The sequence below is a fragment of the Trichosurus vulpecula genome, chromosome 1 (assembly GCF_011100635.1).
Source record: "Trichosurus vulpecula isolate mTriVul1 chromosome 1, mTriVul1.pri, whole genome shotgun sequence".
Lineage (NCBI taxonomy): Eukaryota > Metazoa > Chordata > Mammalia > Diprotodontia > Phalangeridae > Trichosurus > Trichosurus vulpecula.
The window spans coordinates 389710079-389723740 of NC_050573.1; the positions used below are offsets into that span (position 1 = coordinate 389710079).

Genomic DNA, 13662 nt, shown 5'->3' on the forward strand with positions numbered 1-13662 from the left:
CACTTTAAAATTGGATGCTGGCTGTATCCCAAAGAGATTATAAAAAAGGGAAGAGGACCCACATGTACAAAAAAATATTGATAGCAGCTATTTTTGTGGTGGCAAAGAACTGGAAATTGAGGGGATGACCATCAATTGGGGAATGGCTGAACAAGTCGTGGTATATGAATGTAATGGAAGACTGTTGTTCTATAAGAAATGATGAGCATGCAAATTTTAGAAAAGCCTGAAAAGACTTATATGTACTGATACTGAATGAAGTGAGCAGAACCAGGAAAACACTGTACATAGCAACAGCAACATTGTGCGATGATCAACTATGACAGATTTAGCTCTTTTCATCAACACAACAATTCAAGACAATTCCAAAAGACTTGTGATGGAAAATGACATCTACATCCAGAGAAAGAACTATGGAGACTGAATGCAAATCAAAGCATACTACTTTCATTTTATTTTTTTTCTTTCTTGTGGTTTTTCCATTTTGTTCTTATTCTTCTTTCACAACATGACTAAAGTGGAAATACGTTTAAAATGACTGTAGATGTATAACCTATATCAGACTGTTTACTGTCTAGGGGAAGGAGGAGAGAAAGAAAAAAGGAGAAACATTTGGAACTCAAATCTTACAAAAATGAATGTTGAAACCATCTTTACATGAAACTGGAAAAAGATAAAATACTATTAAGTGCAAAAAAAAATGGACCATGGATGCCTTAAAATTATGTCACCTACAGAGTGCATTTCTTCTGCATGTTTTGGGTCATATAGAAGACACTAGTCCTTTCTTCATCTTTGTAAGTCCCATTTCTAATTTCTCACACCATCCAAATACTATAGTTCTACTGCCATGATTAATGAGGTTTGCCATAATAATGCCAGAGGCTCTTTTGGCTTCCCACATGTAGCAATAATTTTGAATTGACTAAACTCTTCTAAGTGATCAACTTCGTCAACGACTTTACTTTTGTCCATTTTCCATTGTTCAGAGACAACTCTTAGTTTAATCAGGTCAGGCTGAAGCTGCTGTAATGACATCATTCAGAGACTTTTTTCATCTTTGCCTTTTCTTCTAACCTGGTATTGATTTTGCCTTTGTTCTATGCTCTACCCAATTGATGCTATGGCTGCACACAGACAGCTGATTCTGAAATGACTTACACATGGTAGCCAGCCATTTTTTTGGTTTTTTTTTTTTCAGATATAGTGAATTTATTTCACTCCTTGGGGTATTACTTCATTCTCCTCATTTCTAGCACTTTTATTTGTCTTCTTTAAGAAAAAGAATTTCTGAGAGATGGATATGCATGAGGCCTTCGGGCCTTTTCCTTTTATTGATTCTAGACAATATTTTCTAACATAATTTTAACTTGCTTCTTAAAAGCCTTTTAAAACTAATCCTCAAGTTTCCAAGTGCTTGGACATCTAGGATCTCTGCCTTCACCTCAGGTGTCTCTCTTATGCATCCCAATTCCTTCTACTTATAGAAACTCAGAAAGAACATCACTTCAGGAAGGTTTCTGATCTCTGGTTTAAAAAGCATTGATCTGGATTTAATTTAAGACATCAGAATTGTAAACCTGCTGAATTCCTCCTTTAGACCTTAAGTCGGGAGTCAGCCCAGTACAACAAAATATGCGTAGACTCTGGAGTCTGAGCATCTTGGCTCAGGTCCTGCCTGTGACACTTAGCACCTGTATTACTCTGGGTAAGTCACTTAATCTCCCTGGGCCTCAGTTTCTTCATCGGTAAAATGAAAGGACTGGACTAAATAGACTCAATTCTCTTTGAAGTCTAGACTTAATATAATCTTTCCCTGATCCTTTCCATGAGATAATGGTTTTGCTCCCTTGTACCTCAGCAGGTTTTATACCTCTCTTATGAACCTATTGTATGATATTTTGCTTTATAATTATATATGCGTCATCAGCCACTCTTTGGACTCTAGAAGTAAAGTAACTGTTCCTTATCTAAACTCTGTATTTTTGCTTAGCCTGTATGTTTTGCATACAGTAAGGAATAAACTATTTGTTGGATTCGAATGAATTAATGTATGCAGCCATACAGACCAGGAGAAAAAACCCAAATAAAAAGATATCCTTAAAAAAGGCCAGAAATTATAATACCAATTAACTTTGCTTGTTTCAGTATTTTCCTAATACAAATTGTGACTTGTTTTAAATGAATGGCTGTTTCTATTTGAAAAACTGCATGGAATGACCTCAATGGGCTTGGGTTTACCTTGCATGTTAGGAGGTTAGATGATACTGATCAACTAAGAGCTTCTGGAAAGAAAATTATTAGGCCATGCAAGTCCCAGTTAGAGAAATATAATATAATAAATAAGTCTTATTTACTCCACTAGTTTTTACTAAAGGACATGAACACACCCACTTCTATCCATTGAGAAAATACAGTTAATTGCCCTCATTTGGGGGAGGGGAGAGGAGGTCTTGGCATCATGTAGCTTCTTGAGGAATATTGAGTGACTGAGCTTAAAATTTAGGATTTTATTAGTCTTCTTATAGTCTCATCCCTTTATCACCTGTTTTGGCATGATCCTGATTTCTTTCAGTATTTCTTCTGTCTCCCCTGGGAAATTTATGTCTGTTTCTGGCATCTGTCCCCCATCCTCCTTTGTGAACACTGAGGTGAAAAATTCATTTATTTTTTAGTAGTGTCTCCATCGTCTGTCAATAAATTGCCCTTTCTATCTTTTTGAGGCTTGACAAACCACTTTTCTGACCTCCTGTTCTTTAGGTACTTGAGAAAAAGCTCATTATTATTTATCTTCATCTCATATGCAATCTCTTTCTTTCTTCAACTCTTAATTTTGGGATGTTTTTAAATACTCTTAACTTCTTCCTGTAATCACACCAGTCATCTTCTGTATAACACTTGATGTCAACTGTGCCTCTTTCTCAATCGATGATTGCTTTTTGCCCTTCCGTTTTAATCCACGTTAGCCCGTTTGTTGGATTTTATTTGTAGGATATTTATTCTTAGACAGCATAACCCTTGGGCATACATTTATTGAATTTATCTTTGAATAAGCTATATTTCCCCTCTGTGTGTCTTTTTCCTTCACTGTTTTATCCCTTTTTTCTCTTTCAATTATACAGTTTCTAATGTTCAACACTGACTGTGAACTGTCACAAAGGACAGAGAAGCTGCTGTTTTAGCTACAGACATTCTGTACTCTTGAGCATCTAACTCAATGACTGGGATGATATCTGGTGTAAAGTGCATTATATGAAGCACACATCTAGTGCAAAAATCTGCTTTGCTCAAATCCCTATATTTTCCAAATTTGCATAACTAAGTAGTTTCCTTGTTATTTCCTTTTTTCTAGTCTCACTTAAGACTTACTAATGAACCTAATTGGGTTATCTTCACTGCTGTTAAAATATCCACTCTACCTCTGCATTTCCAACCACGTCTTTTGTTTCACATAAACTGAGTCATGCGATATTTTTTAAGTTATCACTTTACACAAAGATTATCATCAGGCCTCAATAATGTCCAGAATATGTCCTACCAACTTTTTCTTCCAATATTACACATGAATGGACCCTAGTCCATTTCAGATTACTTAGTCCTCTTTCTTTTCTTTATTCCTTACATCCATGTCGTGTTTCTCCTCACTTTCTGATTAGCTGATTTCTGATTAGTTAACTCATCTCTCCTTATATTTTTTGCAATCTTTAAGGCTTAGCAATTATAACCTTCTACCTATAATATGGTAATTTCCTTACAGTATATTTTTAAAAGAGTCAAAATAAAACAGGTATATGATAGTAGCTAGAATTTATTTAATACTTAGGTTTACAAAGCACTTTACAAATATTATCTCATTAACCTGACAACAACACTAGAAGATAGGGGTTCCCCATTTTACAGATAAAGAAATAGAGGCTGAGAGAATTTATGTGACTTGCACAGGGTTACTTACTTAGCTAGTAAGTATCTGAGGTTACATCTAAACTCAGATCTTCCTGACCTCAAGTCCAGCACTCTATCTACGATGCCACCAGTGCATTATGGTGGGCAGAATGTAAGACATGGAGTCAAAAGACATGGGTTCAAATCTCATCTCTGATACTTGGTAACTATGAGATCACTGGCAAATCACTTAATGTTTTTGAGCTTTAGTAAAGTTTCCTTATTTGTAAAATGGTAATCCTACCTGTATTGCCTAAATTTCAGGGTTGTTGGAAGTTCAAATGCAATATTGTATCTAAAGCACTTTGCAACCTTTTAAATTATTATTATTAATCAAGCAATGAAAATGCTTCTTTATTAGCACTCGATCATATGCATATATAACACTAATTGTTTTTCAGGTAATGACAGCATTCAAACTCCAAGGGTACATAAATATAATTTGACAACTTGAGATTTTTGGTGGAAGTTAAGTAAAAAGTACTAAAAAAGAAAAAAAAGATGAGGATTTATTAATATTATTATGGAATAGCCCCTCAAGAATAAGAAAAATGAATAATTCTAATATACACACAGGCAATTAAACTAGCCAGAATACTGATGACAATATACTTGGAATATGGTTATGCATGTATAGTTTCTTTTAATCAAAGACTACAATATTGTACAAATTTTAAATATGGAGAAACTAAAACACAAAGACAAAGTGACTTTAAGTTCACTAAGCAAATATTTCCAAGGCTTAGGGAGACCCAGTCCCATACACTAATTGGTAATTCTTCTAGGCAGCACATTTAACTGGATTTTCTCATAGCCCTAATGTTTCTCTACTGACACTACTTAGAAGGCAATGTATTTACAAACTATAATAGCCTTAAAAGAATTAACAATGAACAATGTTTAAAATAGTCAATTACAGGCTTATACTTTAAGCAAGCACTTATAATGGAGATTTAAAAAAAAACAACACTGTCTTGGCTATTGGGTCATTTTCCAGGCTACTAACTGCTAAACCATGTGCAGAACGTGCTTCCAATTTAACAATACAGATTTTCTAAAAAGGCAGATAGCTTAGCTCTGCAGGCAGAATCAAGTTGATTTTCATCTTGATTAAAAGACAAAAAAGGGAAGTTCTAAAGCACAAAATGAAATGCTGATTCTGTATTTCAAGAAACCAGAAGAAAAAAAAAACCCTGAAAACTTTTTACATGATGAACTTGAGCTTATGAAAAATCCTTAGTATATACGTCTGTTATAATCAAATCTTTGATATGATTTTGGTATTGTAGATACTTAGGGAAAACGTGAAAAGGTTGAACAAATACCCCAGGCACTCATTTATTTCTGAGACATACTAAGCAGCAAGTCCAACAGAGTAGTGTTGGTAAGAGTAGGGAGGCAGCCATAGAACATGTAAGTCCTAATTCGTACTCACCTGTAGAGACCTATAGACAATACCAGCTCCTGCTTGTCCCTTGCTTTAATTTTTCAAGAATCAATTTCCTCTGAATGGACAATTTCCTCAACGTAAACTGAACTACAGCCACATTTGTGGCTGACTTTCGTAAGCTGCCATGTCTAAACTCTCCTCCACCCTGTTCCCGCTGCCCCCCACCCCCAACCCTGCCAACTCTAGTAAACAATTTTCTCATGATGAATTCAGATAGTCTGGTCCTTGGAAAATAAGGGGAAGAGGACAAGTATTTATATATGAAGCTACTACTCTGTGCCAGACACTCTGCTAAGCACTTTTTTGGGGAGCAGTCACAACTTTGGGAGCTGGGTGTTATTACGATCCCCATTTTACAACTGAGGAAACTCTAAAGCAGTTAAGAGACTTGCCCAGAGTTACACAGCTAGTAATCTTCTGAGGCTGGATTTGAACTTAGGTCATCCTGACTCTAAACCTAGTGCTCTCTGCACTATGCCACCAGCTACCTCAAAAGTTATCCTTTCAGTCACCAGAACTGTGCTATGAGGGTTTCCAGTTTCACGGGACCTAGCGGACCTTGTGTTTGACTGGCATAACTTTTATTCTCAACATCAAGTATTTATTGAGTGCCTCCTACTGACTAGGCAAAAAATAAAACCAAACAAAACTAAAAACCAAAATGCACAACCAGAAGGCTCTCAAAAATCAGAAGATACCTTTAGGCAAGTAACATGATGTCAATGGTTTTGATTACTTGATCACTCTGACAATGTAAGTGACATGTGATTTCATCACAAGCAGCACCACTATACCTTTTCTTATTTGAATCATATCTGTCTTACCATACATTCTACATAGAGGATAATTAATTATGAGGAAGAAAAAAAAAGATTACTCTTGAAATTCTGCCTTCACTAGCCTGAAAATACAGGAAGCATAAAAAAAGAGGAGACTTAATGGGGGGGTCATAATGGCTATTTTCGAATAAATGAAGTTATCATCTAGAAGAAGGATGAGACCTTTTGCGTAGTGGGACCAACTGGTGGAAGCTCCACGGAGGCAGATTTCAGTTCAACACATAGAAGAACTCACAAATACTTAGATCTGCTTCGTGAGATGTAACATTCCCTAACAGTGGAAGAGTTCGAACCATAGCAACATTTGTTGCAGGTGTTGGAGTTTGTATTGAGGTTTCTTAAACTGGAGTGGGAGGAGTTTGGTCTAGACAGCCTCTTAGGTGCCTTCTAGCTCCACGTCTATGATATGTAGATTATGATCAAGTGTATATATGAAGAAATAACTGGACATATCAGTATCTATGATATATGCCATGTTTTATGATGGGCCACAAATGCCCTAAGAGCTTTAAAATTATATAGAACATACAAATCCTAGATCTTTACCCTCTTGAAAAACTGAATTCCTCCAAATAAGATTTATTTTGGTCAAAATATATTTTTTTTGTTTCTTGTCTATTCAGAGACTTGACCTTCAAATATTTGAAGGCAACATTCATATGTCCTCCAACTCTTCTCCCTTCTCTTCCACTATCCCCACTAACTTTCACTTATACTCATACAGCATGACTTCACTAAATTAGCTTCATAATTCTGAACAATCTCCAGATGATCAATGTCTTTCCAGATGTGATTTGATCAGGAGATGAACACTGGATAAAGGGCCAAGTTTGGAATCAGGAAGACACGGGTCCAAGTTCAGCTTCTGACACATAATGGCATCTTCTTGGCAAACCAAATTCCTCTCCGTAAGATTCACTTGGCTCAAAATATATTATGTTATTTCTCGTCTCAAAGCCAGGAGGAAAAATCAACCTGTTGATCCATCAGCAAGTCTTTACTGAACACCTACTGCGTGTCAGACACTGTGTGCGACACAGTGACTTAAAATTGTATATTACAATATAACTGTGTTGATCAAATTAATGGAGGGGGTTTATACGATGAACGTTCTGATACTTATGAAATCACAGATCCAGATACCACTCTCCGTTCAAAAAAAAAAAAAACCCAATCTCTCATTCTATGCTTAATACTGCTCAATGGAGTCTAAGATTGAGGTATTGCATTTTTTTTTTTTGTATAGCACAAATAGGACCCCAGATCTACCACAGAGGAAAGGGACTTCAGAGGCCATGTAGTTAAACCCTACTCATTTTTCAGAAGAAAAACCAAGGCCCAGAGAAGTTAAATAACTTTCCTAAAGTCATATCAGTAGTGACAAAGTCAGGATCTGAGCTAAGCCTCCTGCCTCCAAATGCAGCACTATTTCTACTATACTTTTAAACTTGTTATCCAGTTAAATTCCAAAATCTTCTCCCCAGGATTTTCTAGTTCATAATAGCTCCCTCCTGTATACATGTAAAGCTTATTTGCTTGTCTGTACATACCAGACTTTGCATTTATCTTCATTAAATTGAATCTCATAGGATTCTGCCCAAGTGTTGCAGTTCTTCGTGATCTTTTTGGATCCTGAGTTTGTTTTCCAACATGTTAATGATCCCTCCCTCCCAACCTTGTGTCATCAGCAAGTTTAATAAGAATGCTATCCCAGTAACTGAATAATTTATGAATTATCAAAGTAATTGATAAAAGTGTTAAGAAGCAGAGGGCATTCCACTAGAGATTTTCTTCACAGTTAATATCATTTCACAAATGACAGTCCCCTCCTTCTAAGCTTCTCATTTTTAACTCTGGCAACCAGTTCCTCCTTGCTGGTGAGAGTCAGGTCCAGAAAAATAGTTCTCCACTACTTCTAGACATCTCCAAGCCATACAGCATGGGCTCTGCCTTCTTCCCACTACAACTGGAAGCTTGGGCTCTAATTGGTAGAAATCTCACCCAAACCCATCACCTTCCAGCCACCTCTAAGTCAAGCCACTACTTGTGTAAACTCTGGCATACACACTCCTGTACAATACACAGGGAAATATGTTTGTTTCCCCTATTAGAATGTAAACTCCATGAGAGCAGGGCTATATTGCTTGATTTTTTTCTATCACTAATATTTAGTATAGTGCCTAGCCCAACATGAGCATTTGATAAATTATTTTCATGTTTATTTATATGCTTTTGAGGGGAGATGTGACATTTAATTTAAACATATTTGAAAAGGTATCCTTGAGCCAAATTTGTGTAAGGTTTTAAATGACAAGCTCGGAAGTTCACATTGTATAAAGTAAGAGGGAGCCATTGAATATTCTTGAGCAATAGAAGTAAAATAGCCAAATCTGTACTTTACAGAGATCATTTTGGCAACAGTGCAGAGGATAGTCATGCAATAATATTTATTCTGTCTTAAAAAATACAGGCATAGGAAAGAACATCTGGTACAGAAAAGCAGGGGCCTTAACCAGTACATTTTGCCAAAGCAAACTTTAGTTTGTAGTTTGCACATTACATAAGGCCCAATTAGTCATTCAATGACAATAGTCACTTTTCTTATGATCATATGTAACTCAAGTTACTAGGCCATGTAAAAACAAGGTTAAAGTTCAAAGACCATACTGGTGATCCGAATCAAGGAAGAGGCCCTGGGGTCAATATAACTACCCTTTCATAGTTTCCACACCTATTCTTGAGGGGTGAACAGTCTAGGAATATGATACAAAAACCACACCTACCATATTACGAATATACATTATTGTAAAGTAGATCCTCACCGCTGCTCAGTAAACATTTTATTTACCTCTTACTCCCAGTTGCTTTGTGCCATCTCCTTGTGTCCCTAACCCCATCCCCATCGCCATGCTTTCATAAAATGGCCTCAACTTCTAATTCGTTAAGGCCATCTGATATAAATTTCCTTGTCTTCCCTTCTTTTACTCCTTATAAGTTTTGTGTTTTCTCTCTTTCTTTAATGTTTTTAAATTTTGCTTGGTTTCCCAAGGAAGCAATTTGCATACTTTTTTATTTGTGATCTAAGGACAACAGCCACATTGCATCTGAAAAACCTAGAGCTGCTAGGGAAACACAGATACCTTAGATATATGTATTAAATAAGTACACATATGTATATGAATTATAGTCCAGGTCTGATTTCATTAGTGTGGGGACATCTTTGTGTGGAAACTCCTTCCACTAGTATAGATCAGCAATTCTTCTGTAATTTATCATCACAGAATTGTCTGAAGGCAGTAACACATTAAGCAATTTGCCTGACATCACACAGAGAATGTGGCAAAATCAGGAATGCAACTTAGGTCTTCCTGACTTCATGACTGGTCCACCAACCACCCTATGCCATCCTGTCTCTCAACTTTAATCTCTTCATCAATTTCACCCATCAACAATTGGGTAGGTAACTTACCTGACCTCCCCGGGTCTCAGTTTCCTTATCTCTAATTTGAAATGGCTTGACTAAGTGATCTCTAAGGTATTTTATAGTTACAATATGCTATGCCAAATAATTGCCTCATTCATTTTTCACACTGTACCCTGCCTTTCCCTCAGGATCTAGATAAGCCACTTTTTCTGGAATTTTATGTTTGGTGATCTGGTATAATTATTAATGAATTACCAAAAATAAAGAGTATGGAAAAATCATTGGTAGCGAAACATGAAAATGTCAGTTTTCACATATTGATAAGTATTGAAATATCACTATGATTTAAGCTGAGATCTCTCCTATAAAACTATTGCCACTATTATTATAACTCACTACAACTAAAATATAAACAATTGTATTTTAATACGCACCCTAATAATTTATAGTCAAATGGTTATGGCATGAGAAAACTGCATTCAATTTTCACCCCCAAAACAATCTCGAATGCCCTTGGGTAAGCTCCAGTGGAGTCTAACATTAAAATCGAGTCATTTCTGAGCCATCAAGATTTTCTCACACATTTAAGTGCAGCCATTATCTCCCTTTCTGTAAGGAATACAGAATCTTATAATAAAGGAAGGCAATCTGATTTAAAAACACTTTCTTTAATTTAACAATTATTGAAATTCTTATATTCAACACCACTATACAGGCTCGAGATAATTATTAATTATCCACCTAACTGTACACTATTTTACACATCCTGCCCCTTAACTAGAGCACAAAGCAAAGCCATCGCATCTTGCCTGGTTAACGGACCATGACTTGAACAGCTAAATGACCTAGTAATTCGGCAAATTCGTTTTGTTTCAAAGATTCTCCCATATGTACACTTTCCAGCGTTAATGCAGATCTATTGGCTATGCAAAGCAGCTTCTGTTTCTTGAAACACATTTCTACCTTCAAAGCATGCATTTACTAATTGGGGGGAGAACTACCTATGGAAAATATTAGTAAATTAGAATTAATTCCTATAACAAGTATGCAAAAGTTCTTCTAAGTGGCATTACAGATTTGCTATGGTTTTCAAGCAATTGAATTCAATCTCCTCTTCTACCAGCTTCATGAATATTTTAAGGGAGTCATATATAGGCTCTTTTTATGCTAGAACAGGTGTGAGCTCAATTTCACCCTTAAACTAGTATCAGCTCAGCTGACAGAATACCAGTAAATTTTTATTTGAGAACTAAACTAAATGAATATTGGATATGGGGCAGAATCTTGCTAACTATTAAAATGTCTTATAAAGTTTGTTAGCTATTCTGCTTTGATTTATTCTAATTTTGGTGTAAAAACAATACATGAAAATGTAATCACGATAGTTGGTCTGTTTAGCAGCTCTTTTCTAAAAATACTCAAAAATTTTTACAGATAGCTCATTAAATCTGACAACATGTCTGTGTTGTCACAGGTAGGCCAGGAGATGGAATTTTGTTCCCTTTTTATGAATAAAGAAATTGAGTTTAAAAGATATAGTAACTTGTGCAGTATCACACACATGGAACATCTCATTAAAAATAAAACAAAAGGCTTTGATATCCTCACGCCCAAGTTTGTATTTACCAGATTAGTAGTTTTCTAATGTGTATGTGATGGAAGAATGGAGGACGAAAAGATTTAGGGAGATATATGGTCTATATATCATTCAGTGATTAGGCTGAGACTTTGTAAGGAACATTGGTTCAATTCACTTTGTCCCTTCAACTCAGTGTCACATTTAAATTTGTACTCTACTTATTCCACCAGTAGATTTGTTACTAGACATTAGGGAAACAGTTATGTTTTAATCATCTTACATCCCCTTCAAGTGTACAGCATAGTACTCAGCACATAGTGCTTATTCAACAAATATTCGTTTCATTGAATCCCAGACCCCAAACCATAGATATTAGGAAGTACTGAAATAAAGGGAACTTCTGTATTCATGTTCTTTAAAATTTAAGTTAGGCTGTTAAAGTTAATCAAATATTAAGAGTTCAGTTTTTAAAGACTATTATATTTCATTTTTAGCATTCACATTGTGATTTTAGTCTCATTTTATATTCCTATAAAATATGTGTTCAAGGAAATGAGATCAATAATGATTTCTCTATGATTTGACATCAACCAACTAGGCAGTTATCCTTTATCACTTATGCTCAAAGAGTACCTGCTTCCAAGCATTCAGCTTTGGCCATCGATGTATAAGGAGTAAAGTCAAATATAAATATTCAAGGTGAAATGGAGGAGTGAACACTTAATGAGCTAGTGATTTGCAGAATGCAGACAGTCAACCCAGAGGCCTGGGGAAGGAAAGAGTTACTACTCTGAGGTCTGAACTCTGGATTAGCTTTCTACTCCCTCTCGCCTTCTCATCTTCTGTCCTTCTTCAATATGACAAAAAATATTGGCCACTATTTTCACTCAATAGTCAATACTAAATTAGGCAGTGTTAATTAGTTTTTTTCAAGCTCAATTCAGAGTCAAAATTTTCACCTTTGCCCTCTAGCTGCTCAGACTTAAATAATGAATTCAATATTTTAGTGAATTTGATCATCATCACTAGAATGGTAACAGAATAATATGAGCTTCATATTCAACAAAATGTGATCATGTATCAGACTGAACCTTCAATTTTCCTTTTTAAAATGAAACTTGGGTGAGTTACGGAAGATTATAGGAATCCTCTTCAAAAAAAGTATTCTCCCAAACACAATCTCTTCTCCAAAAGAAGTGCTTGTTATTTCAACATATCAGGCACAAAAAGATTAATTCCAAACTTAGAAAGTAGTTACATTTTCATGTTAATTCCAAGTTTTATTGAGCTGATAATCAGCTGTGTTAACACTGAGAAGGATTTTAAGAAGAAGCTATACAGATTCAAGAATATGAAGTCATTTTGTGATCTGAGTCTCCTAGAGTTAAAAAAGTAAACATAAAAAAGAGCTATGGGACGAACTTTAATCCCTACATTTTAATTACATGGTATTGTGTCAGTAGCTGTTATTTCCCCAAATTTTCAATCACTGCATTACATTTCTGATATTAAAGTAAAAATAGAACTCATTCCATTCAGAAATGGTATATCACTACTTAAAAATTATGCAAAAGTTTTTCTATCTGTCAGAATGAGAGGACCTCCCTCATTTGCTTTGGTACATATAGATGCCAAACTTCTTTTGAGAGTAAAAACTTGAGGAGGGATACAACCCAAAAGTAAAAGGATATTTCTATTGAAAGATGCCCTATTTAGTTATTACCTATTTCAACCACAACCATTACAAAGGAAGGAATCTGAAACTGTTCAAAGAACATTCAGGTATACTAGAAAGAACACTGGATTTAGAAAGAGAGGATCATGGTTCATTATCTAGTCATGGTTCAAATCTCAGCAGCACCACCAACCAATACTTGGATGACCTTGGACAAATCATTTAATACTTGGATCTCAATTTATTCATTTATAAAAATGATGGGTTAATTATGGTTACGTGACAATATTTCAGTAGGATAGGTATCAGAAAAGTTTTTGCAGTGAAGGGGATTTTAGTTTCCCTAGGATTAATGTATGTATGAGTAAACCAATAAAAAGAAACAACAGGATTTCTTTTTCAAAGTGAAAATGTGCTATACTGTGGAAAACTGCTCTTGAACATAGCAAACACAGAAGAAAGGTTCTTCTGTGCCAGGAGGCACTTTGGTACAGTGAGAGTGGTTTTCATTCTTTTGATGTCATTAATACTTTGTTCCTTTACACTTCCTGAAGTCATATATTACAGTGTGATTCTAGGAAGGAATTTTGCACAGAGCAGTTTCTACAACAGAAAAGCTAAGTCATGTTAAAGTTCTATTTTATCCCTTGCCTGTTATTGCTTCTGACACAATATAAACACAATCTGACTTCTTTCACTTTTTTCCCTTCTTTCCTTTCTCTTTTCTTTCACTTCTCTCTTCTCTTCCTTTCT

General features: G+C 35.5%; 1 protein-coding gene across 4 annotated transcripts in view; it reads right to left on the reverse strand.

Annotated features, from left to right (window-relative positions):
* The window catches only part of TCF4 (transcription factor 4), a 435705-nt gene that overhangs the window by 256921 nt on the left and 165122 nt on the right, over nt 1–13662 (reverse strand). The gene's annotated exons all lie outside the window — the stretch shown is intronic.